This window comes from Sinohyriopsis cumingii, chromosome 5 (assembly GCF_028554795.1).
Source record: "Sinohyriopsis cumingii isolate HCF-2022 chromosome 5, ASM2855479v2, whole genome shotgun sequence".
Lineage (NCBI taxonomy): Eukaryota > Metazoa > Mollusca > Bivalvia > Unionida > Unionidae > Sinohyriopsis > Sinohyriopsis cumingii.
In genome coordinates this window covers 21,380,458-21,404,266 of record NC_142965.1, presented here as the reverse complement: position 1 = coordinate 21,404,266, position 23,809 = coordinate 21,380,458, and the positions used below count along the sequence as shown (strand labels likewise).

General features: G+C 40.2%; 1 protein-coding gene across 1 annotated transcript in view; it reads right to left on the bottom strand.

Moving 5' to 3' along the window:
* The window catches only part of LOC149798759 (neurotrypsin-like), a 77,298-nt gene extending 69,016 nt beyond the window's left edge, over nt 1–8,282 (bottom strand). Inside the window, exon 1 of the mRNA XM_089957288.1 lies at nt 8,165–8,282. The gene's annotated coding sequence lies outside the window, so the exon portion shown is untranslated. The remainder of the gene's footprint in view (nt 1–8,164) is intronic.
* Between the last annotated feature and the right edge of the window lie 15,527 nt (nt 8,283–23,809).

Below are 23,809 nucleotides of genomic sequence, written 5' to 3'. Positions count from 1 at the left end.
AAAGCTGAATAAAACCAGAGCCGAATGAAACAGCGCTGAAGAGCACACGAAGTTTTGATAAAATGAAATTTATTAAATCCAAAGAACTACTAGAAAGCATGAGTTAATTTCACAGAACTTTAGTGAATGTTTGTCGTGTTGATTGTTACACAAGCCTAACAGAACGGCTGTCCTCTCTCGTCTGTCGATGCTTAATGTTGTAATACCAAGGCCAGCGAAGGCTTATGCCGGTGAAACTAGGCGGAAGTTTATTATTACGAGCACCAAAAACAGCCGATTTCGGGCCCCGTGCCCCGAATATTCTCAAACTCTCAAAACATATGTTGGGCAAGTTCATTGATGATTTCGCGTGTGGTTTCTTCAACACAACTGCTTGTATATCTTTAACTAATCATTCCTTAATTTCTTTAAATTTGTCTTTATTTTTACTGTGCACCACACTCTTACTTTGTGGCAATTGCATTCACTCACGCTAGTGGAAACACGTCTTACAACTATAATATTTCTCATATTTCAACCAAATCAATATAGGGTTTATTTATTATAGTTAGCAAACAACGATTATGTTTCATTTTCTTTACAGGGATATTATGAATCAAGGAGTTGTAATAAATGCACATGTCAGTGGATTATTATTTACAAAACTGCATGCGGTCACAGAGTGGAAAAGAGGTGAACTGTAAACCAATTAATACGTCATTTTGTAGGATGCATTTAAGAATGTTAAGAACATTTCTTAGCTTTTAGCACTACCGACTACAACTATAATTTCTTTATGGGACGACTGATAGCCATTGGGTTAGAAATATTCGTGCAAGATTATTGCTAGTTACTGGACCAGGCTGACTTGAAGAAGACCAAAATGTCAGTCGCCACAACATTGCATTGCGATGTTTGCTTATGTAGCACAATATATATTAGCGATGTGATAAGACTCTTTTGATGAATCACAATATGATAATTAAAATATATTCTTATCTGAATTCATTACAATTCTAAATTCATGTTTCTGTCCAAGAATATTATCGATAAGCACTTTGAATTTCCAGGGAATAATTCTGCTTCAAGATGTTAGGGCAAGAATGAATAATGTCCCAAGTAAACAACATTGCATAAAAAGCTAAGAAACAACATTAGATCCGCGATGAGGTTCAATAGTTCATTACTAGTACATTTTATGTTGTCAGTAAGGCAATGTATATTACTAAAAATTATAATAAAGAACATGATAGACCAAGTTTTTCATTCCAATGTCTAAGACTCAGGCCCAAATAAACATGCTTACTTCCATTGATAATGCTCCTAATTTTTAACCTATTCTCAATGAGAAATATTAGCTATGTATTATGTTTTGTACTAAATCAATATCTCGGGCAAGGTACACGGTGAACAAGATATTGGACAAGGTCAGGTACAAAATACAGATGTATAATAATTAAGAAAGGCAAACATATAAAACAAATTAAATAACATTACCTCTATCACTAATACCACTCTATGGTCACAAACTGAAGTTACAGGAAAGAAACAAAAGCAACAAGTATTGTAAAACTTAACCAATTTAATTATTAAATTGATAAATGAAACATGTGAGAGGAACTTAGAGTATAATACAGTGTGCCCAAATTAGTCCTTATAAAGGTCTATGAAAGATCTAAATGAATGAAAAATCCCTTATCACTTTCACCATCGGAAAAGTATCGGTCCTCCAAGAACCGTGACGTTTTCAAGATGGCGTTGTACCGAATTCCTTCAAATAATTTATAACAGTTCCAGAATATTATTATTGTCCAAATAATGAACACCTTCTATCACGACTGAACAGTCCAAAACAAATGTTTTCCCTCTCGAAAAATATCTAAGTACAACACACAACACGTATACCAAGTTACATCAGGAACTCAAAAAATGTGAATGACTCCAGAAATTGGAATGAAACTTTATGCTTAAATATCTCCGTAAATACACCGTATAATGCGACTTTCCTTACCCATAGATCCCACGTGACAAAATAAACTATTAATTTTTGACGAACTAAGCATACTCATGTGACCTGATGCAACCAATAGAAAACCACAGAATTATTCTCGAAACTCCCATATGCCATGAGTCAGTGAAAAACTACGCCATAAGCGCCAAAATAAATCGCATTATTAAAATTACTATTACTAGCTGTCAACTCGTACGAAAACATCTATTTAAAGATCCTAGGCAATTTGCGTTCGTAATATATTCGAATTACGTACACAGTTTATAACAAAATACATTATGCACAGTTCACAACAACGAATAACAATTACGAAAATTAAATAAAATCATGTACCAAGAGATGCAAAAAAATATAGATACACATAACATCACACACACGCATGGGTATGAGTGCTCACACCTGCACTAAACACTCAGCATCCTTATATACTACCAGATACAAATGGGGGTTTAAATATTAGTTGTTGAAGTCATACATACAAACATTGAACTCAAAATTCTGGTAATTTTTAAAAAGTATCTCCTTACAATGATAACTGGGTGACACTGAATAGTAACGTTGGTATTTTATGACACTCACCCTCCCGGGATCCGCAAGAATCACATGTTCTACTCAGTGCATCTTTAGATGAAAGGATATATTAAGACCGAGAGCCAAGAACTGGGCTCAGCCTCCTTCATATTCCAATCCCTTACATTAGGGATCAGGTCTGCTTGTTGCTGTTGTTACTATTACAGCTCTTTATTTTCCCTTTGTCGCCAATCATACTATACTCTCGTCCAGTCTTGATGATGATCGGGAATTACCTCTCCACACACTCCTGTTCCAACACACGCTTCTCCTCTGACCACATTCTCTCCATCGTCTCTGCTTCCTCGTCCATCATTTCCGTTATTCGTTTTCTTAGCCACTTAAGCGTCTACCATCTCAAAGAGAATTCTAAAGTTATCGAGCGAGCACATGTATTCGTTCCACTTCCCGAATTGCACTGGCTAGTTCTTAGTTGTCTGGTCCACGATGGATGAAAAAAATTGGCGAACGCACAGTTTTACATCCAGGCGACTCGCCCGTGAACGAAACAAGCCACAAAGGAACAGACGGAGATTTTACAGATTTTCAGAGAAAAGGACAGAGAAATAGCATGACAATATAAAAGAAAAGACACTAATCAACAGAAGTTGTGTTTTCTTCTAAATCAACATTTTTAATAATCTATATTAACCCAACGTCAACAAGGACAGTATGAGGATAAGAACAGGTTTAGTCCCTTTCTCAAAATGTAACAATGACAAATACTAAACAAGTTATTTGAAACACACATCATTTTTTCGTTACAATACTGGGGAAACACGGGATATTATAAGTTTGAGGGTGGAAGAACTTTACATTTCAATAATTATTTGTGCTGGCGAATGTGTTCTTGTCGATATGTTCGTTCAATATTGCCGGATGACCGGTCGGTAATCGAGCATATTTACACACCCAAAGATACAATGGATTGACATCGATGTATTTGATTTGTTCGCCTTAATATTGGTAGGCTTGCAGACGAGTTGCGCGTATCCGTCGTACATAAGCGGTCCGGTAGATTAGTCGATGATGCGTCAAAATTCTGGATCCGTTTTTTAAATGTAGTGTAGTCTTTTTTCACACTTATACCACTTAGTAGTCTTAATTCAAACCCCTGACTTTGTTGCTAAGTTTGGTAGCGTACAGCCCTTCCATGGTCGACTCTATCAAAGGATTGTTCAGGTCTCGCTGCGGATATCATGTGGGATTGTATCCACTTGTTTTGAGTTTCTCACAAGTAATTTTCCAAACCAATGTTGTAAAATTTCCAGATCGGATAGACAATATTTAAACATATCTTCATGGCGATCAAAATGGTCTGTAGCATAAAGGGATTATCTTTGCTGAGTTAGCATACCGTCGGGGTAGTAATAATGGGCTTCAGGCCAGTGCATAATCGCTACGTGTTGATTTTCTTTGATTGTAAACTAGCCTCTAACCATTACTCTCCTTCCAAACGCAGTGGGCATTCTGCTAAAGGTCATTGCCATAACAAGGTCATATGTCTTGTCTTGCAATCTTTAATTTATACTTTTCCTACTTTAAGTGGCTTTCAGGAAATTGTACGAACATGGTGTCCACAAGTGCAGCTCACTTGAAATGACTTTGAAAGCACTTTCCTGTTCCTATAATTGGGTCATACAAAGTCTTACTCATAACGGTGGGCTGACGAACGTTCTATTTCAACTAGAACAGGAATACAGTGTATGGACTCTAAAATTGCACATGTCTCTCCACAATGAATATGTTTCTCCCCATTGTTAAAACTTTGGTTACATTTATCCGAATAATATCTGAGACATCTTGTCATAATGTTAACAGCATCGAACTGATTCTGTTGATCATAAATGTGAATATACTCAGGGGGTAAAATTAAACAGTGTTGTTTGGCACGGGGCGCTAAGCGTGTCCTTGCCCTGTGGATATATTCTCGGTTGCTCCCCCCACTTTAGTCCTGAATGTACTTTCTGTCTGGAAAATTAGTGTATCGAAACAGGAAATCTCATCAAAAGACTTGAGAGTACACATTTAGCGTAAAACAAGGGACGAATACGTCGTCTATTTCAAGAAGTTGCACACATAGTATGTTTCAAAATTATAGATTGTTCTGAAAGATGTATGTTTCTTTTCGTTGTCTGGCCTTGTCCGATTGTTGAATGCGTTTCCATTGTAGTTTTCATTTATCGTATAGTTATCAGGATCATAAATTTCGAGCCACCAGAATAGCACGGCTTAGCAATCTGCTCTTTATCGTTGTTAATCTGGATGATTCATCATTTGGTACCGGGAGCGGAGAGGTAGAGATAGAGGGGAGAGAGAGAGAGAGAGAGAGAGAAAGAGAAAGAGAGAGAAATTGGCGTCATGCGTCCGCTGTATTCTGATTGGAAGATAAAAAAGTTCACCCCTTGTGAATTATGTTATTCTTGGTGTAATGTTCTCGCCATGTTTAACATGCTTGGAGACTATATATATATATATATATATATATATATATATATATATATATATATATATATATATATATATATATAATGACTCTTTCGCCTTTGTTTCATCGGTTCTAAAGATAAAGTCAAGATCAGAACGAACTTGGATTCATCGACCAACTTCAGTCCTAACTACCATATGTATTCGAGTAATCAATAAAATCACCGATGTGGATCTTTGGAAGAAAACATTGTAATTGGTAAGGCAAGAATGCCCCAAAAGAGTATTAGCATATCCACCGACATTGCATATATGCTTGCTTAGAGTAACACTGAAGACGGGTAGTATGTCCTAAACATCTTTGGCTATCTACTCCAAACCGTCCTTTAATAACCATTTTTGGCTAACTACTCCAAACGGCCCTTTACTAACCATCTTCTGCTAACTACTCTTAACCGTCCTTTACTAACCATCATTGGCAAACTACTCCAAACCACCCTTTACTAACCATCTTCGGCTAACTACTCCAAAAAGCCCTTTACAAACCATCTTCGGCTAACTACTCCAAACCGATTTTTACTAACCATCTTCGGTAAACTACTCCAAACCGTCCTTTACTAACCATCATTGGCTAACTGCTCCAAACCGTGTCGCTTACTAACCATCATTGGCTAACTACTCCAAAGCGCCCTTTACTAACCATCTTTGGGTCACTATTCCTAACCGCCCTTTACTAGCCATCATTGACTAACTACTCCAAACCGCCATTTACTAACCATCTTTTGCTAACAGCTACAAAGCGCCCTTTACTAACTATCTTTTGCTAACTACTCCAAACCTTCCTTTAATAACCATCTTTGGCTAACTACTCCAAACGGCCCTTTACTAACCATCTTCGGCTAACTACTCCAAACCGTCCTTTACTAACCATCATTGGCTGACTACTCCAAACCGTCCCTTGCTAACCATCATTGGCTAACTACCCCAAAGCGACTTTTACTATCCTTCTTTGGGTCACTTCTCCTAACCTCCCTTTACTAGCCATCATTGACTAACTACTCCAAACCGCCCTTTACTAACCATCTTTGGCTTACTACTCCAAACCGTCTTTTACTAACCATCATTGGCTAACTACTCCAAACCGCATTTTACTAACCATCTTCGGCTAACTACTCCAAACCGTCCTTTACTAACCTTCACTGGCTAACTACTCCAAACCGTCCATTACTAACCATCATTGGCTAACTACTCCAAAGCGCCCTTTACTAACCATCATTGACTAACTATTGAAAACCGCCCTTTACTAGCCATCATTGACTAACTACTCCAAACCGCCCTTTACTTACCATCTTTTGCTAACAACTCCAAACCGCCCTTTAATAACCATCTTTGGCTAGCTACTCCAAACCAACCTTTACTAACCATCTTTGGCTAGCTACTTCAAACCGCCCTATAACGGGCTGTCCAGTTTTCTTTGAAAAACCATTCAACTATTGTCGAAACATTGTATGAAATATTAGGCATTTATGTTTGTGCTAGTTTGTGTATGTCTATTCACAACTACCGCTCCGGTGGCCTAGCAGTTAGAGCGTCCACCTCGGTCGCTGGTTCGAACCCTGGTAGAGCCATACCAAAAACTTAAAAAATGGTACTCACAGCTGCCTCGCTTGGCGCTCAGCAATTAGAGGTGAGTGTTAGGACTGGTCGGCCTGGTGACACGATAATGTGACTGGGTGGGACATCATGATACATGTTACATGATGTCCCCAGTGCTAGACATCACTATAAACTGTCACACTGCATACATTGCAGCGATATGACTGCAAATTTGTTAAAGCTACGTTACAAATCCAAATCACACACACACACACACACACACACACTATTCACACCTGAAACGTGATCTACTCAATTTAGTTGTGATAGTATATAAACATGTTTGTGTGTATAGTGTGTCTATAATCCTACCTTTGTTTATTTGATATGCAGAGCTTTGTGATTTTGTCATACAGAGGGTGTGTTGGTTAGTAATGTGAGAATGTTGGTTAGTAGGTGCGAGGTATTTGGTAAGTGGATGAGAGATTGATGGTCAGTAGATCCCTGCGTGTTAGTTGCCTAATCGGAGTGATAGTAAGTGTGGTTGTTGGATAGTCAATGTAATCTTAGCATTACACTTCAGTTGGGGACTTAGAAATGCAAGGGAAATTTTGAAACCAAAAAGCATAGCCTTTATGTTAAATTCCCCTGGAGCATATAGAGATACATAATATTAAATCGATGTAAAGTGTTTAACATTACTACACCCGTTAGAGGCTATATAGATCCATAAAAACAATGGACAAATATTAAGTTTCCTCTGATGTCATGGAGATCCATCTGATGACGGTCCTAATGTTAACCCCTCCCTCCCCCATACTACTAACTTGTTTTAAACTAGTATGTTAGTTAAAAGTCTGGTTTACTCATCTGTGTATTTTTTCACAATGAAAAACAATGTATATCACATATTTAGTTATATTAAATATTTTCCCATTGATGTTGCACGATATTACCTTGTGTAACATTTATTCAGGATATATTTTTACTAAAATATACGTTTAGAAGTATGCTGATCAAATGATTTTTCATTGGTCGAAGTCTTTTATACAAAAAAGTAACGCTTTACTTCTTACAAAAAGCAATGCATGTCTCTCAGTAAAAGTAACGTGATACTTTTCAACAAACCTTACTATTGTAGCAGAATGTAGCACATTATCCTTGTGACAAGTTTCCTTTTGCTACAGAAAAAAAAAATTTATATTGGGTAACTCTTTATGCAAAATATAAGAAGACGATTTTTTCTCAAGCACTGCTATTTTATTAAAACAAGCCGTTACTTTTGTCACTTATGACATGCTCCATCTAGAAAAAATTACATAATGTGATATACTACCATATAAATTGAACGTAAAGGCAAACATATTATTATTTACTTATGAAGTGAATCGTTTCTTAAACATGACATAATATCATATACTACCAAACAAGTTGAATGTAAGAATATACATATTTATCTCCACGTTAACAGGTCCTTATTACGCAAGTGTAATTAGTCCATTATAATGGAATCTATATTTGTAAAAAAAAAATGTTGCGTAAACAAATACATTATACATATCGTGAAGTAAATTAACAAACCTTTCGTTTCTCTTATCTGCAGGGTTCATCAAAAAGCACAGTGGAAAAGCACAAGTTATGAAGCTGGATCAGACAAAATAGTTGTCTTAAGTACATATGGCTATAGCTCTGATGAGATTCGTATGTATAGGGTAACTAAACTTCCTCGTTCGTCACTGAATTGTTAGCACGATTATTCAATCGTTGCATATTTGGTTGCGTAACTCATACTAGTACGTATAATGGGGTGTTGCGTAGCGGTAGAATACCAATGTGGCATAATATGTCGAGCGGGGTGGGGACTGTACATAACGTTTTATATAACATTTAACGTTTAAACTCGGTTTGTTTTGGCTTTCAGCTAATGAAATTACAAAATAAGATTGTGATCGCTGTAATATTATTGTCGACTGCTTTTAATTCCCCTCCATACGCGTCTATACCTTTTTTGTTCGCTGCAGCATCAGTTTTGATTGTTTTTATTTCCCCTCTATACGCGTCTACATTATTTTTGTTCGCTTCAACATCAGTTTTGATTGTTTTTATTTCCTGTCCATTCGCGTCTATACTTTTTTTGTTCGCTTCAACATCAGTTTTGATCGTTCCTATTTCCTGTGTATGCCCGTCTACATTTTTTTTGTTCGCTTCAACATCAGTTTTGATTGTTTTTATTTCCCCTCCATGCGCGTCTATATTCCTTTTGTTCGCTGCAACATCAGTTTTGATCGTTCCTATTTCCCCTCCATGCACGTCTATACTAGTTCTGATCGCTGTAATATCAGTTTTGATCGTTCCTATTTCCCCTCCATACGCGTCTATATTCCTTTTGTTCGCTACAACATCAGTTTTGATTGTTTCTATTCTCCATCCATGCGCGTCTATATTATTCTTGTTCGCTACAATATCAGTTTTGATCGTTCCTATTCTCCGTTCATGCACGTCTATACTAGTTCTGATCGCTGTAATATCAGTTTTAATCGTTCCTATTTCCCCTCCATACGCGTCTACATTTCTTTTGTTCGCTTCAACATCAGTTTTGATTGTTTTTATTTCCTGTCCATTCGCGTCTACATTTTTTTTGTTCGCTTCAACATCAGTTTTGATTGTTTTTATTTCCCCTCTATACGCGTCTACATTATTTTTGTTCGCTTCAACATCAGTTTTGATTGTTTTTATTTCCTGTCCATTCGCGTCTATACTTTTTTGTTCGCTTCAACATCAGTTTTGATTGTTCTTATTTCCCCTCCATACGCGTCCATACTTTTTTTGTTCGCTTCAACATCAGTTTTGATTGTTTTTATTTCCTGTCCATTCGCGTCTATACTTTTTTTGTTCGCTTCAACATCAGTTTTGATTGTTCTTATTTCCCCTCCATACGCGTCCATACTTTTTTTGTTCGCTTCAACATCAGTTTTGATTGTTTTTATTTCCTGTCCATTCGCATCTATACTTTTTTTGTTCGCTTCAACATCAGTTTTGATTGTTCTTATTTCCCCTCCATACGCGTCCATACTTTTTTTGTTCGCTGCAACATCAGTTTTGATTGTTCTTATTTCCCCTCCATACGCGTCCATACTTTTTTTGTTCGCTGCAACATCAGTTTTGATCGTTCCTATTTCCCCTCCATACGCGTCTATACTTTTTTTGTTCGCTGCAACATCAGTTTTGATCGTTCCTATTTCCCCTCCATACGCGTCTATATTCCTATTGTTCGCTGCAACATCAGTTTTGATTGTTTTTATTTCCCCTGTATGCGCGTCTACATTATTCTTGTTCGCTGCAACATCAGTTTTGATTGTTTTTATTTCCTGTCCATACGCAGTGATATCATTTATAGTTGTTGTAATCTCATCCAGCTTGGTATTTTTTTTACCAAAGAATTTATCAAAGTTGTCATCGACCCTGTTAACATTTTTTCGTAACGTGTAAAATTGGCCCGACAGCGTTGTAAACTCCGAAATAGTATTTTTTATTGTTGTAATATTTGGTTAGGTTACCGTCGGGGTCCCAAAAAAACTAGCGGTAGTGAGTTGTATATCGGTGACAGATTTTTTCACCTCGGTGACAGATTTTTTCACCTCGGTGACAGATTTTTTCACCTGCGTGTCAAGTTCGGTCACCGATCTATCTAACCTTGTAAAACCGTCTTGGATTAATGTTACCGTCGATAGATGTTCACCCGGTTTGAGTCGTCCGTCGCTGGTACACAGCGCGATAGCGTTCTCGGCGGCATCACGCTGTCGTGTTAAAACGTCATCCAGCGACACGTTACTGGATTTCAATTTACCCTGGCGGTCTTGAAATACAACTATTTCACCTGGGTCAACACTGGTTAGGTTCAACGTTTCAGCGATTTCATCCTCGATTAGTTTTTTTATGTCATCGGTGGCGGGCGTTTCCGTGGATTCTTTCAGCGCCGAAATAGGTCGTCCCCAAATATCAATCATCGTTATTGTAAAAAAAAAATGGTGTTTTTAATTAACCCGCCGGGCCTCTACGACCCCACTAGTGTATTCGTTTACAACCACATGAGGTGGTCTCCGCGATGATGAAATCGTCGCGAGTACGTTCAATACCTCACAGCCACATATCGGTGGGTCACTTAATTGCTGTGTTGGCAGCGTGGAATAAAAAACCGGGGCTGAACACGCCCGGATATACCGCATGAACTCGTTCGGCGGGGCTAACCATGTATGAATCAAAATAGACGATCGCACGCGGATCAATCGCGTACGCAACCCAATGAGTTCCCGCTCCGGAGGACCCATCGAGGTTAATTATGCCGGTTTCAATATTCCTTGGTGCCGCCGGTAATTGATCCCTCATAAAAACACCCCTGAAGTTTTTTATCGCTAACGCGTCTGCGGCATCTATTAAATCAAAATTAGACATAGGAGTCATTAAACGGTTCCCGGTAGTCTTAGACCCTTTCCCGAGTACCATGAATACGGGGTTCCCGGTAGCCTTAGACCTTTTCCGGCCACGGATCGTTTTTTTTATAGCCTTTCCCGGTTGCCTTCTTCAATGCCATCCCCGCCGCGGTACCAACGGCTCCTAACGCCGCCGCCTTCGCCACTGCTGGGGCCGCCGCGGCAATCAACGCTGGAATCGCAGCTAACAGCGGAAATATCCCACCGGTCTTTTCCATGTTTTTAATCGCTGCGGCCGAGAAATCTATTTGAATACCCTTTTTATTCTTCATCGCATCATTGAAATGTTTTATTTGACGCGCCGTCAACGATATCTTATGATTACCACCTGCCATCTGTGACGGCTTCAGCGTTATTGTGGTTCCGCATTGTTTAGCCGACTTTGATCGTAATTTCTTGACTTGACCATCAGTTAGTGTAACGCCGACAACACTATACGACATTTTATTGTAAACGCGTTTGTGTTTTCAATTACATGTTTTCCACCGGCGCATCAACGATTCTCAATCGTCCACCAACACCTTCTAGCAGCATTGATTTATCGCTGAGAATGACAGCAACCGCTCTATAATCAGCACCACCCGGGGCTATACGAGCTCGGAAGTGTATATCAACGACGGATTGTCTCGTTAAATCAAGATGTTCCAACGAAAAATAATAAATCGGATACAGTTTTTTAAAATCAAGTTGTGATATTTGCAAACCAGTGTCGACGTTTTGATCACGACCCATATATGACAGCAATCGATGATACACACGTGCGATATGGTTGTCGCCGCAATTAAGCTGTATATCCTCGGATGGTTCCTGTTGTCCGTTTATTCTCAGCGAAACATCCCTGACTCCTAATTGATCAAATATCATATGGCTGCGTTCTTGATTACCCAATCGTTCCCTATTCTTTAGCGCTATGAATATATGACGCGGGGCTGAAACACCCTGTTTTGATGCCAAGTGCCATGTAAATGTATCAGCGACATTATCCTCTTTAGCATCAGTTGTTACCGCTAGCCAACTCAACAACGATTTCCATCCCTGTTCCATAAATGATAACAATCGTGCTTCCGTGGAAACTGATGGAGTCAACACCGGCATCCACAATGCCATTTTAGTTAAAACGACTTTACCGTTATCGACGCCAGCAGCACGCCATATTGCATTGTTATCATCGCCCCTTCGCGTTAGCGCGATTGTATGCTTAGCTCCATAGACAACTTTTCTGACATTTCTGCAAAATCCGAATATGTGATGGAGTGGAATCGCGCATGAAAACTTTCGGCGTGGTCCTTGCAACGTCCCTACTCGTGTTGCGAATCCTAGATTGTAATCATTGTTAGCACTTTTTATAATATTGAAATCAGCGCCTGGTCTTGCCCTGCGGTCTGGGTTAGCTGCTTCAGCTTGATTAGCAACTGAAGTATCTTGTGGTGTCAGCACGTTAATGTACTGAAGATGATCAGCGTTATTAGTGGTATCCTTCGCGAACATCATAGATGGGCCCGCCGATCTTGTATAATCATCCGAGTATCTCGCTAACCCAATTATCGTTGTTGCAACATCAACCTCGCGTTCTATTGATTCAATTTCTCGCTCGTCAATAAGATATCTGGCGCTCTCAAATAACGCCATGATACCGTTGTTAACAAAGCCAACTCGAACACGATGGTCATCTGCGTATGGTGTATTAGCGGCAACATTTGTCACGAGTTCTCCCTCAATTTCGATAAACGCTTCACACGGCAAAAAGTATTTACTGGTATCTTGGACTTGAAGTTCAATTCGCGATCGTAGGTCGGCTTGTGGTGGTTGATAGGAATAAAATTGATAATCACGGACAGAATCATCCCTGCGCACTGGGGCATCCATATCAAACGCGGAATCAGCGGTTCGCGCAAACATTTTATTATTTATCATGTTGATGTTTTCAATTGCAATTCGTCAACGTCGTCTTCGTCGTAAATTCTTTGAATTCTGTTTAAGACCACTTCCCGCTATCGCGTTCATGAGCGCGTTGGTTGTTGCATCAGCGGATGGCTGAGCCGCCAGCGACGGAGTCGGCAGCGGCGGAGTCAGCGACGCTAGTCTTTTTTCCACCGCGTTATTTATTACTTTACTGACATTTGCAGGCATCACTGTTTTTGATGGCATCACCGGTGGTTTCTGTTTTCTTTTTCTCACCAACGACATTAGTTTGTCCTTTGCTGCAGAAAACGCCTTTCCGGCAACATCTCCAATAGCACTAATACCCCTATCACGAATAACATCAATAGCCTTCATTCCTAATTGTTTGGCTAACGGCGCCACTTTTGGAGCCATTCTTGTAAATAACCCCGCAATGGTGCTACCGAGACCATCTCCATAGTACGCGCGGTAAACAGGCAATCGCGAGTTTACCACGTAGACGAGTACTGGTTTATCATGGTTGTAGTGTATGATCATCTTTATTATAAAAACACCAGTTTTCCAATTAATCATCCACGAGCTCGTCTATGAGCGTTCGATATGCATTAATGTCCATGATACCGCCTGCAAATAACCGCTTGCAAATATCAGCGGCCTCATTGATTATTTCCAGAGAGTTATTTCCGGCTCGTTTTCCTCCGATAAGTACTTCCAGCCGTGATATATCACTGAGAACACTACCAGGACAAGCGTTTTCAACCACACCGCTGTATCCTTCTCCTTTTTTTGGTTTTGTACTTTTAACCTTATCGAGGAATGCTTTGTAATTGGGACCACCACCACGTGGTACCGCATTCTCATGTATACTTGCTAAATACACTATTCTTGCCCAATCCTTTAACTCCTTTTCATTTTCCTCGTAACCGCTATTGATATGCTTCTTATCTCGTGTGCTCTTAGCAAAATTTGTGACAGTAAAATTAACTAATTCTTCCCCGCTGAGGCCTCTAATTTTATCTATTGTGTCCTTTTTAAGTACATTACGGGGTATATTCCCCCCTTTCTCTTTTTTTTCCGGTATTTCTTCCGGTATTTCTTCCGGTATTTCTTCTTCTGGTTCTCTTGCGGTAGCACCTAGTTCTTCTTCGTCGGCCATTGTAACATAAGGTTCTTGTGGGTCCGTTATAGCGAGTGGTGGTGGCCTCCGTGTTGTAGCAACCGCTATTTTCGCAGGAAGTGTTTCTAAAGACCTTTTTGTTTGTTCGGTCCGAGCCGCTATCTTTTCAAGTACGCCAAGCAGTGACGCCTTTTTCTTTCTTTCTTCGTCGGGAATATCCCCGTATATCGCTGTTTTCACATCCTTGGTTGCACTCGTTACCGGGGCAAACAGTTGTTCGCTTCCAGCAGTAAAATCAGTTTGTAGTTGCTGCCGCGTTTGAAGTTGTTCTCGGACCCTGTCTCGTAACGGTATGAACTTTTTAAGCGCCGCTAGCCGCTCTCTGGCTAGCCGAGTAGTAAGTGATTCGCCTACCATTATTGCAATTGCTTCGCAATTTCTAATTTCCCGCCGAGTGTGGCGGGGGAATATGTGCCATCGGGGGCTCCACGGAGTTTTCGTCTATAATCCTTCTAATGTTTTTGATCTTACTAGAAATCTCCCCGCGTCGTTCATAAACACGAGTTTTTTTCGTATTATTTCAACGGCAGTGAATAGTCCAATGAATGCATTTACGTCATTGTGGTACAGGTTCTCATTAATCGTATGTTGTAATCGTTTTATAAAAAAGTACTCGCGGGCCAGGGTAAAATGCCCCCGTTTCGATTGTTCGTTAATAATCTCATAATCGGATAATATTTTTTCGCTGTTGAGACCATCAGATAATTCAATTCCTTGATTTTTTAATTTTGAAATCTCGGTTAATATATTATTGATGTCTTCGATATTCATATTCTTATAAAACATCTTATTTTTAAATAAAAAAAAAATTATTTTACAAAATGACCCCCGCGCAGTGTGTTATTTAGTATGAAGTATTACAGACAATTCGTCATGGTGACCTTGTCACTCGCTGATATTTATATACGAAAATCGAATTCTGTGTCCGGTCCTTTTTGAGATCGCTGTTTGATATATTCGTTCTGCAACAAATCGTACCGAGGCTCTACAAATGTCGAAATATTTTCCTGCCTCATTCATCGACTGAAATATTTTTTCCTCGTGCGTTGATGTATTAAACGATTTGACACCCTTTGCTTGTTTTGAGCACTTACCAGTTTGGCCTTTTTTATTATTTTCACTCTGAGAGATGGCTTGCAGATTACACAGTCTGTTATTTTGAGGACATCCATCAATGTGATCAATAACAAGACCGTCGTTGATCAATCCGTTAAACGCTTCATAGATTATTCTATGAACAAGATAAATTTTCCCCCCGTGATTATTTACGGTACCAACCGGCTTCTTCAGTCTGCGGTTTCTAACAACGCCGTCGCGAGATGCCTCGTAATTAACGAGCACAGGGTGAGGTCTGAACTTTTGGTCCATTTGTATAATAATACTACTTGTCTAATTCATTATTTGGTTTAATTATGAACCTTTCAATGTAGTCTTGAGGAGTTTTGATGATTTTGTCCTTGATGGAGTCAGCGGTGGGGTCAATGACGGCGTTTTTTATTCGTTGATCGTAATAACGCTTTAACTCTCTGTATCGCTTTCCGCCACAATTGATACACAACTGCGATTTTCCTCTTACACCAACGTGGCAAACCAAGCACGGGAGGGGGCCAAGAGAACCATTACGAACGCTTTGTAAATGATACCCGCAGAATTCACCTCTACATGATTTATTGCACGGGGTTGTCGACCCAATCATCAACCATTTGCAGTGATTCATTATACTATATTCTTTCATTTAAATACTTGTTTTAATTATATGGAGGAGTTCGAGAGATTAGCAGCAATTAAGCCCTGGAAAAATATTAGGTTTAATCTCGACAGAGTCCTCAAGGACGCACCAAAAGCGTTAATAAACGATAGAACCCTGTTGAATAAAATACGCGATTGTATCAATGAATTCAAGCGTGATGGTGCATCTCATAGTTGGTCAACATTTCGAATTGATGGCGTTGTTGATGCTACCATGAACGACAACCGCGCAGCAACGATAATATCACAACTTGACGGTAAAAAGTATTTCTTCAGAGTAAAATTCATTGTCCGGGTGGAATCAGGTAATTGGATCATACGTGATAAATTTGAACCAGTTCTCAGCGACAACAAAACAGTCATTGTTTGCCGCGACTCCAAGCCGGGGCTGTTAACCGGAATTGACAGACCATACTATGAACGAGCGTATCCTGAAACAGCAGTTGTTTATGGAATATACCCGTTAAATAAGAAACCTGATATCGGAAAACTAGCGCCGATGAAACAGTCAACGGGGATAAATTGTGTAGCAGAACGAGTAATAGAGCATTTTACAAATGCGCGTCGAGGAAACAAATTGACTTATTTACGACGTAGCAAAATCAACCAGTGGGAGGAGACAGTGCGCGAGCGAGGAGCAACCATCAGCGACATAGCGAGATTAGAAACGTCGTTGAGATTTCCGATAACCGTTACAACGATAACCGGTGAAGTATTATACGAATCGAAGTATAAATCAAATGGAGCCCCAATCAAAATTATTGATCATAACGAACACGCGTGGACGCCCGCGATCACAGTGTTTCCACGGGATAGAACAGTAAAGTATATACCTGAAAAATTTTTGGGAGAAGAATTCTCCCGGGATGGTTTTCTCGCGGAGAGGAAACTATTTGATGCTATTGCTTGTTTGTGTAAAAACGACCCTGTATCAGTGTGGTTACTTCGCAGCGCTGAAAACGATGCGGATACCTTTGATCAGTTTGTAAGACCAAACGGTGAATTATATCGCACTGAGGCGTTTCACAACAAGATGAAAAAACCGCCATGGAATTTGAGGAGCATGATGAACAACTGCTAACAAATTGTTTTACGATTCCATCGGTTGCGGCTCATGTTGCAGCAAGGAAAAATGCGTGGAACCCAACGCGCAAGGAATTTCTACCGGATGTACAATCCAGTTGTTTGGAATACTATCACGGTGGACTATGGAACACTGAATACAACCGCGATGCTATGATTTCCGTTGATATGGTTGGCTGTTATCCAGCGAGTTTTCTCGGGTATGGATCCGGCGCTGAGTACTTTAAACGATTTGGACACCCCAGACATGAAATGACTCGTGTTGCTATTAATGGACCACTGCCTGATTTTGATTTGACCGGATTCGCTCGCATAGTATCATTTGAATTCGCGGCAGGACTTCATCGCTGTTGCTATATTTGGATCGGTAGACACATGTCTGAAAAGAAGTGGCTGCCAATAGCGCTGCTACGGTATATGATTGATTGTAAAATGCTGGTTTCGTTAATTGTCAGTGACGCGATTATATCATACCGGGCGCAGACTGAAGTCTGGTTACCAGAACCGGAGCGTCTAGATAGCATAATTGACGAGTCCAGAAAACACATTGATGCCGACGAGGAATATATCATCGAATGGTCCAGGAGGATATTCAACCAACGAAACAGAGAGGCAAAAGATCTCGGTAGAAAAATAATCGGTAAGTTTACACAAGGTGGAAAAAACTGCGATTACAAACGATATTGCTCACGGCTGATTATAGATGACGCAGAATATGATTTCGTAATCAAGGACGCAGTGGCGAAAAATAGATACGTGAACTGCAAAACAGCTTTCTTGTCCAATGCAACAAGGTTGGGTACAGTTGTTACTTACAGCGATAGAGACAGCCCAGCATACCCGCATTTGAGGGCGTCTATGCTGGGTTACGCCGCTATCAATTTATTCTCGATGATAAATAGATTTCCCGACACCGCGGTTAGAGTAGCCGTTGATTCATTTTATATTGACGTAAAGTATAAGGGAAACATTGCCGAGTTTACTAGTCCGGACGAGAGTTGGGGTGCATGGAGAATTAAAAATGAAATAAGACGCGATTATTCCCCGTCAGCAGATGTCACCGTTGAGAACAATTACTTACGCGGTGATAATCTATCAGAATGGTCTAATGCACCACCGTGTTCTGACCCAATTTGTAGACATAAAACAGTTTATTTAAGCGGCTGTGGCGGGTCAGGAAAGACGACTCGGGCAATTGAATTATTTCGAACGCGGGCAAGTATAATCGTGCTTACACCGACCCATAGACTAGCGCGAGAGATAAAACAACGAAATGTTGACGCCGTTACTTATCACAGCTTTTTTCGATACAGCGGCGGTGAGTGGACTCCTGATCGAATGGGCGAAAAATTTATTCCTGAGGTTATCATCTGGGATGAGATATGTACTGTTTCGTTAGATGTTTTACAAATGTTTCTTGATTGGTTGCTGCTCGCGAATACAGCGGTGATAATGTGCGGAGATCATGGTCAACCACCACCATTTGTCGGCGAGGGTCCACATGATTGGTTAAAGGGTTTTGTGGACTATTATGAAGAAACCGATACTGATTACCGAGCACTTGATGAACAACTGCGCGAGGTTAAAAAATTAATCAGATTATAGCCGGATAGAATTCAATGTGAAATAATTCGCGAGGTGATTCCGGAAACGCCGTTAAATGAATTCTGGGAAACATGGAGACCAAACGATTTGATTGTAGCGAGTAGAAAGATAGTCAGAGACACACTTCAGCAAAAGTTGTTTACGTTGCATAAGGAAAAGTTTCCAACGCGCCCAGTGCCGTTATGCTATAGATCCGCGGTTACACGGCGGCAGAACATTGAAGTTGAAATCCCGGCCCCGACAGCGTCAGGGACAAAAAAACAAGTTCTCGTGCTGAATGATATCGTGCTCGTTGATATTAGCGTCGTCGAGGACGCGCTACGTGCTGATAAATCCCCGTGGACGCTAGGATACGCAACGACAATACATTCCTCGCAGGGACTAACCATCACGGACACAATTGTTTGGATGGTTGATAATCGCATCGAATGGTCAAATCTAGTCTATCTTGCAGTGTCCCGAGTACGGAGGATAAATCAGCTTCGAAGAATTGTTATTGACGGAGTCACCGACGGAGTCACCAACGACAACGACATCATCGATGCAAGCGTCATTGATAGAAAACTCTCGGGTTACCGCCAACAGGATAAAAAAAACAGCGGCGTTTTGATATTGATGCCGAATTAATAATTGCGTTACGACAACAACAGAATAATCACTGCGCGAGTTGTAATTGTGTAATGCGTTGGCGTTATTCGGATAAAGACGCTCGCCAATTTACCGTGGACAGGATCGATAACAGTCTCGGTCATGTCAAAACCAATGTGAGGTTGACCTGTCTTGAGTGCAATAGACGCAACGGCGCTAGTTAAGACCACGCGGAGGTAATTGAGTATCGTCAGGTATCACTTGTAGTTGCTCGCGTGTAAAACCCCGCTGTAGGGCAGTTGAATCCAGTCTATAGATCGGTGGTCTACCAGTTGATCGTGTTATCGTTGATATGTTATGTGTGGCAACACTCGAAATAGGATCAGTAGCTCTTTTTTTACCGCCTTCAAGCTCTCCTGGTTCATACAGATATCTCACGGTGACATCGCCGAGAATCGGCTTGGAAACGCTATCTATTTTTGATCTTCCGGGTATATACTTTTTTTTAATCGCGTCGCTAGGCTCCATGTTGATTGCTCGGGTAATCTCGTTATTTAACGCTGCAATTACGCCTGGCAACCTTTTGACCCATTCACGAGATCGTTTTTCTTGGATGAATTCCTTCGCGTATTGATACCCAAATAACCGTTCAGCAAGAGTCCGATTGAATCGTTCAACAATTGCCTGATCACGATGTAGCGCAGTATGACCTCGTCGTATCGCGACGCCATGATGTTTCAGCGTTGATAAAACAGCGCCGCGAAATTCACTACCAGGATCAACTTGTAATAGATTTGGCCAGCGCAGAGGACCCCTTCGATAAATCCGCTCAAACGCATCGGCTACTTCAGTTGCTGACTTTGTTTTTAACGGCTCCGCTTGTTTGTATCGACTCGCAACATCAACTACGGTTAGCGCGTATTTGTAACCGTTGTCATGCGGCAGAAATAGTATATCAGCCTGATGAACTTCATTGGGTACGCTGACATCAAAGCGCGAAAAGTTGATTTGTTTAGGCGGTGGTAGATAAATTTGCCATATAGCCTGTTTGGATAACCAATTAGCCGCAGTGGCCTTTGTTACTTTTGCAGCGCTTGCGAGTTTATCAATTGCGGCCTTCCCCTTCCAGTATCCTCTCGGAGAATAATAGATGGATTCCATGTTGTTATTAATTACCAGCGCCCATCATTAATTTACCTTTCATAGCCGATTTTACCAACCATGAAGCCAATTTTTCTTTGAAGGATTTATCAGGAATCGCATTTAACGCGTGAATTAATTTTACGTCCGCGATATGACGCTGTTGCAGATCGCTACTTTTGTAGTAAGCAACATCATGAGCATGACACGCCTTATCTATAGCGTTTATTGGATACTCACCGGGTTTGGGCTGATTTTGATCATCGAGTCTGATATCTAATCGTGTTCCGGGGCCACAGTAGCTATATCCTGGGAGGTGCTTTTCTCCTGGATACTTTGCCCACGGGGTTCCGGGGAGTTTTGATAACTTGGCTGCAATATCACCTCCTCGCTTTTTTTAAAACATCCCCGGGTCTAATATAAATAAATCTAAATTTCTTTATACCGCATTGTACACACTTACCAGTAAGCGCCGATCTGTTATTTCTTGTTGTAACGGTTGTCATATCATTTGTGCCAGTACGCACTCTACACTTCACACAATATAGATCCATAATTTATGTATAGAGATATGAATATAATTGATTTTTCGGCGACTAAAACAAGAGAACCAGTTAAGCATGTTGCAGCGTTACCAAACTCGATCCGGATGATTATCATCGGACCATCTGGATCCGGCAAGACGCAATTGTTACTCAATTTAATAATGAGATGGATGAAGTGGGATAAGTTGTATTTAATCGCCCCTAGCGTAGATGATCAACGATGCTACGAGGTGTTGAAGGATTTCAACGAGAATGCATCAGGGATCGCTGAAAAAAATGTTATTGAGTTTATTACAGATATCAATGATGCACCAGGTATCGATGATATTGATGGCGACGTTAACAATTTAGTCGTGTACGATGATGTTATGTTAGACAATCAAAAAAACCCAGCTAGGATATTTTCCAGGGGCAGGCATAAAAACACTGACGTGATATATGTCACTCAACGATACACTCAGATTCCAAAAGTAATCAGAGACAACTGTAATATTCTTGCTGTATTCAACGGCGTCGATACACACACGCTACGAAATATTTGGCAGACATGGTGCGGCGGTGACATGGACTTTAATGTTTTTCGAAACTTTTTTAGTCATGCTCAGTCGACCCCACATGGATTTGTAACGATAAATTTACATGACCCTCGGCACGATATCGTATCGGACTTGACCAAATATTCGGTTAAATTGTAAGTAGCCACTTAGCAGCAGGGAGGGCGATGACATCGACGCGGTCGTCTCGCTTTTTTACCGGACGCTGACGACACTGGGATCGGCGCGCAGAAGGTATTAATTAAACCAAATGACGATTGGACGATCCCCCGACGACCGCGTCGTTTTTTTTTTTACCAGGCGCTGACGACACCGGATCCGCTGAGTGCAGAAAGTATTAATTAAGCCAAATGACGATTGGACAAAATGTCGGATTCGCCCTCCCTGCTGCTCAAGCACCTGACGTAGAATTTAATTCTGTACCTCTGCAGCGAAGGGAGAAAAGAAATGTGTCCTTAGTGATATCAACTTCCGGTAGGAATGATAGCGTTTCAGAAGACAAAAACATCCTCACTGACAATAATAATGGCAGAGGTAGATTCACTGTCTAGTATATGGTATGAGGGGGAAATTGAGTGCTAACAGACGAAATAACGACAAACTATTAGAAGTTACCTTGCAGCTTCACCACTTTAATTACAGAGGAAAATGCAAACAAAATATAATATACAAAAGTAGAAAGGTCATCATAACGGCTACCAGTGGACATGTAAATATAAAGTGTTACTGACTAAGAACAGCGGAGACGTGAATGCAGTAAGCAATGTATTAAACACAGCCAAATGAAAGATAATTTATGCTATATATTGTATATTGTAACAAGCGTTGTTAAGATGTTAGAATTAGGATTTATGACAACTACTCATATCAGGGAAAATAAGTCGAACAATTGATAAGACGTCAGTTGTTTCCTCCTTTTCATCGCTGGTTAAAATTACTCTGTATGTTTTAAATTAAGCTACTACGCGTGGTGGTAGTGGTATATTTGTGATCTGTTCATCCACGTATTGATTCATAACGTCATTAGCAGTCTCAACTTTGTCATTGACACACCAGCGTCTATTATTTCACCTTTGTCAGTGATTTGAACCAGATTATTTGCAACAGCGCCACTCAGCCTAACAATAACAGCTTGAATGTCCACGTTAGACATTTCAAATTTCCCAGTTCGATCATCGAAATCACAACCTGGCTCAACACCTACAACAACCAGGCTGGTAAACTCTTTCAAATCCGCTTTATGTGGTATACTTGCTCAGATTGACATCAGCAGCGCGTCGTCGGGCTAAGTAACGTCCGTAAATATTAATACTGCACAATATTAAACGTGCTTTAATGTGAAATTGATAAGTGTTTATGGTGTTGTGTTTGAAGAAGCTTTGCTTCTCGCAAGTACTTGCAATGCTCCAGCAACAAATTGGCCACATATGGGCCGTCCAGCTAAGTCTGTATTGGTATAGTCGAAGTACATTTATGTGTCCGCATAGAGAGCTATTACCCTTCGTTAAATAATTAACAACTTCAAGTGGTGGTGCAAGTAAATATGAGTCAGAAATAGAAACAATGTCTAAGTGTCACAATGTATGCAACCTGTTATGTATATCTATATTTTGTGTCACCTTTGGTACATGACTGTATCTATACTGAGGTTAATTTTTGTCTATGACTGTAAAATGTAGTGATTACCTATTAACACGATCATATATAGCTAAATTTTTCTTCATGGTTGTACACTCTTCATTGTTAGATCTTAAGTTATAAATACTATTTACAAGTTAACTTCAGCCTATATATTGAACCTGTTGACATGTTTTTAAGTAATATTTCATTGGCTAATGAGGTCAGGTGGGTTCTTAGAAGATTTAAGATATTTCCCAGTGCATTTGTTGTACCGGGTACTCGGTGACCTCTTCTCCATGGTATTCGACAATTTGGTCCTGAAAATCGAAGGCTTATTTCTTTTTTTGTTCGTGTTCAACCACCGACAGCTTTTTTTTTAAAGCTATCCCAGATGCAGTTTCAGCAATCTCTAACGCGGCCACTTTAGCAACTGCTGAAGCCGCTTCTGCTAACAACGCTGGAATCGCCACAAGGAATGAACATATTCCACCTTTATTTTGCAATTGAATCACTTCTTATTTAATAACTGTAATACCACTGAGGTGTTATTGCGTTTGGCTGCTCAAGCTGTATTTTGGTCAACCACATTTGGACAATTCTGGTTAGTTATGTTTAGTAAGGCCACACTGATCCACCATTTTTTGTCATTGCGTTTTCTTATTTTCGTCAGCTGATTTTTGCTAAGACCGACCGTCACTTTGTGATATGACATTATTGTTAAAGAGTAATAGGTTCAGTTATGAATTTTCTACAGGGTACATCAAGGATCTTCA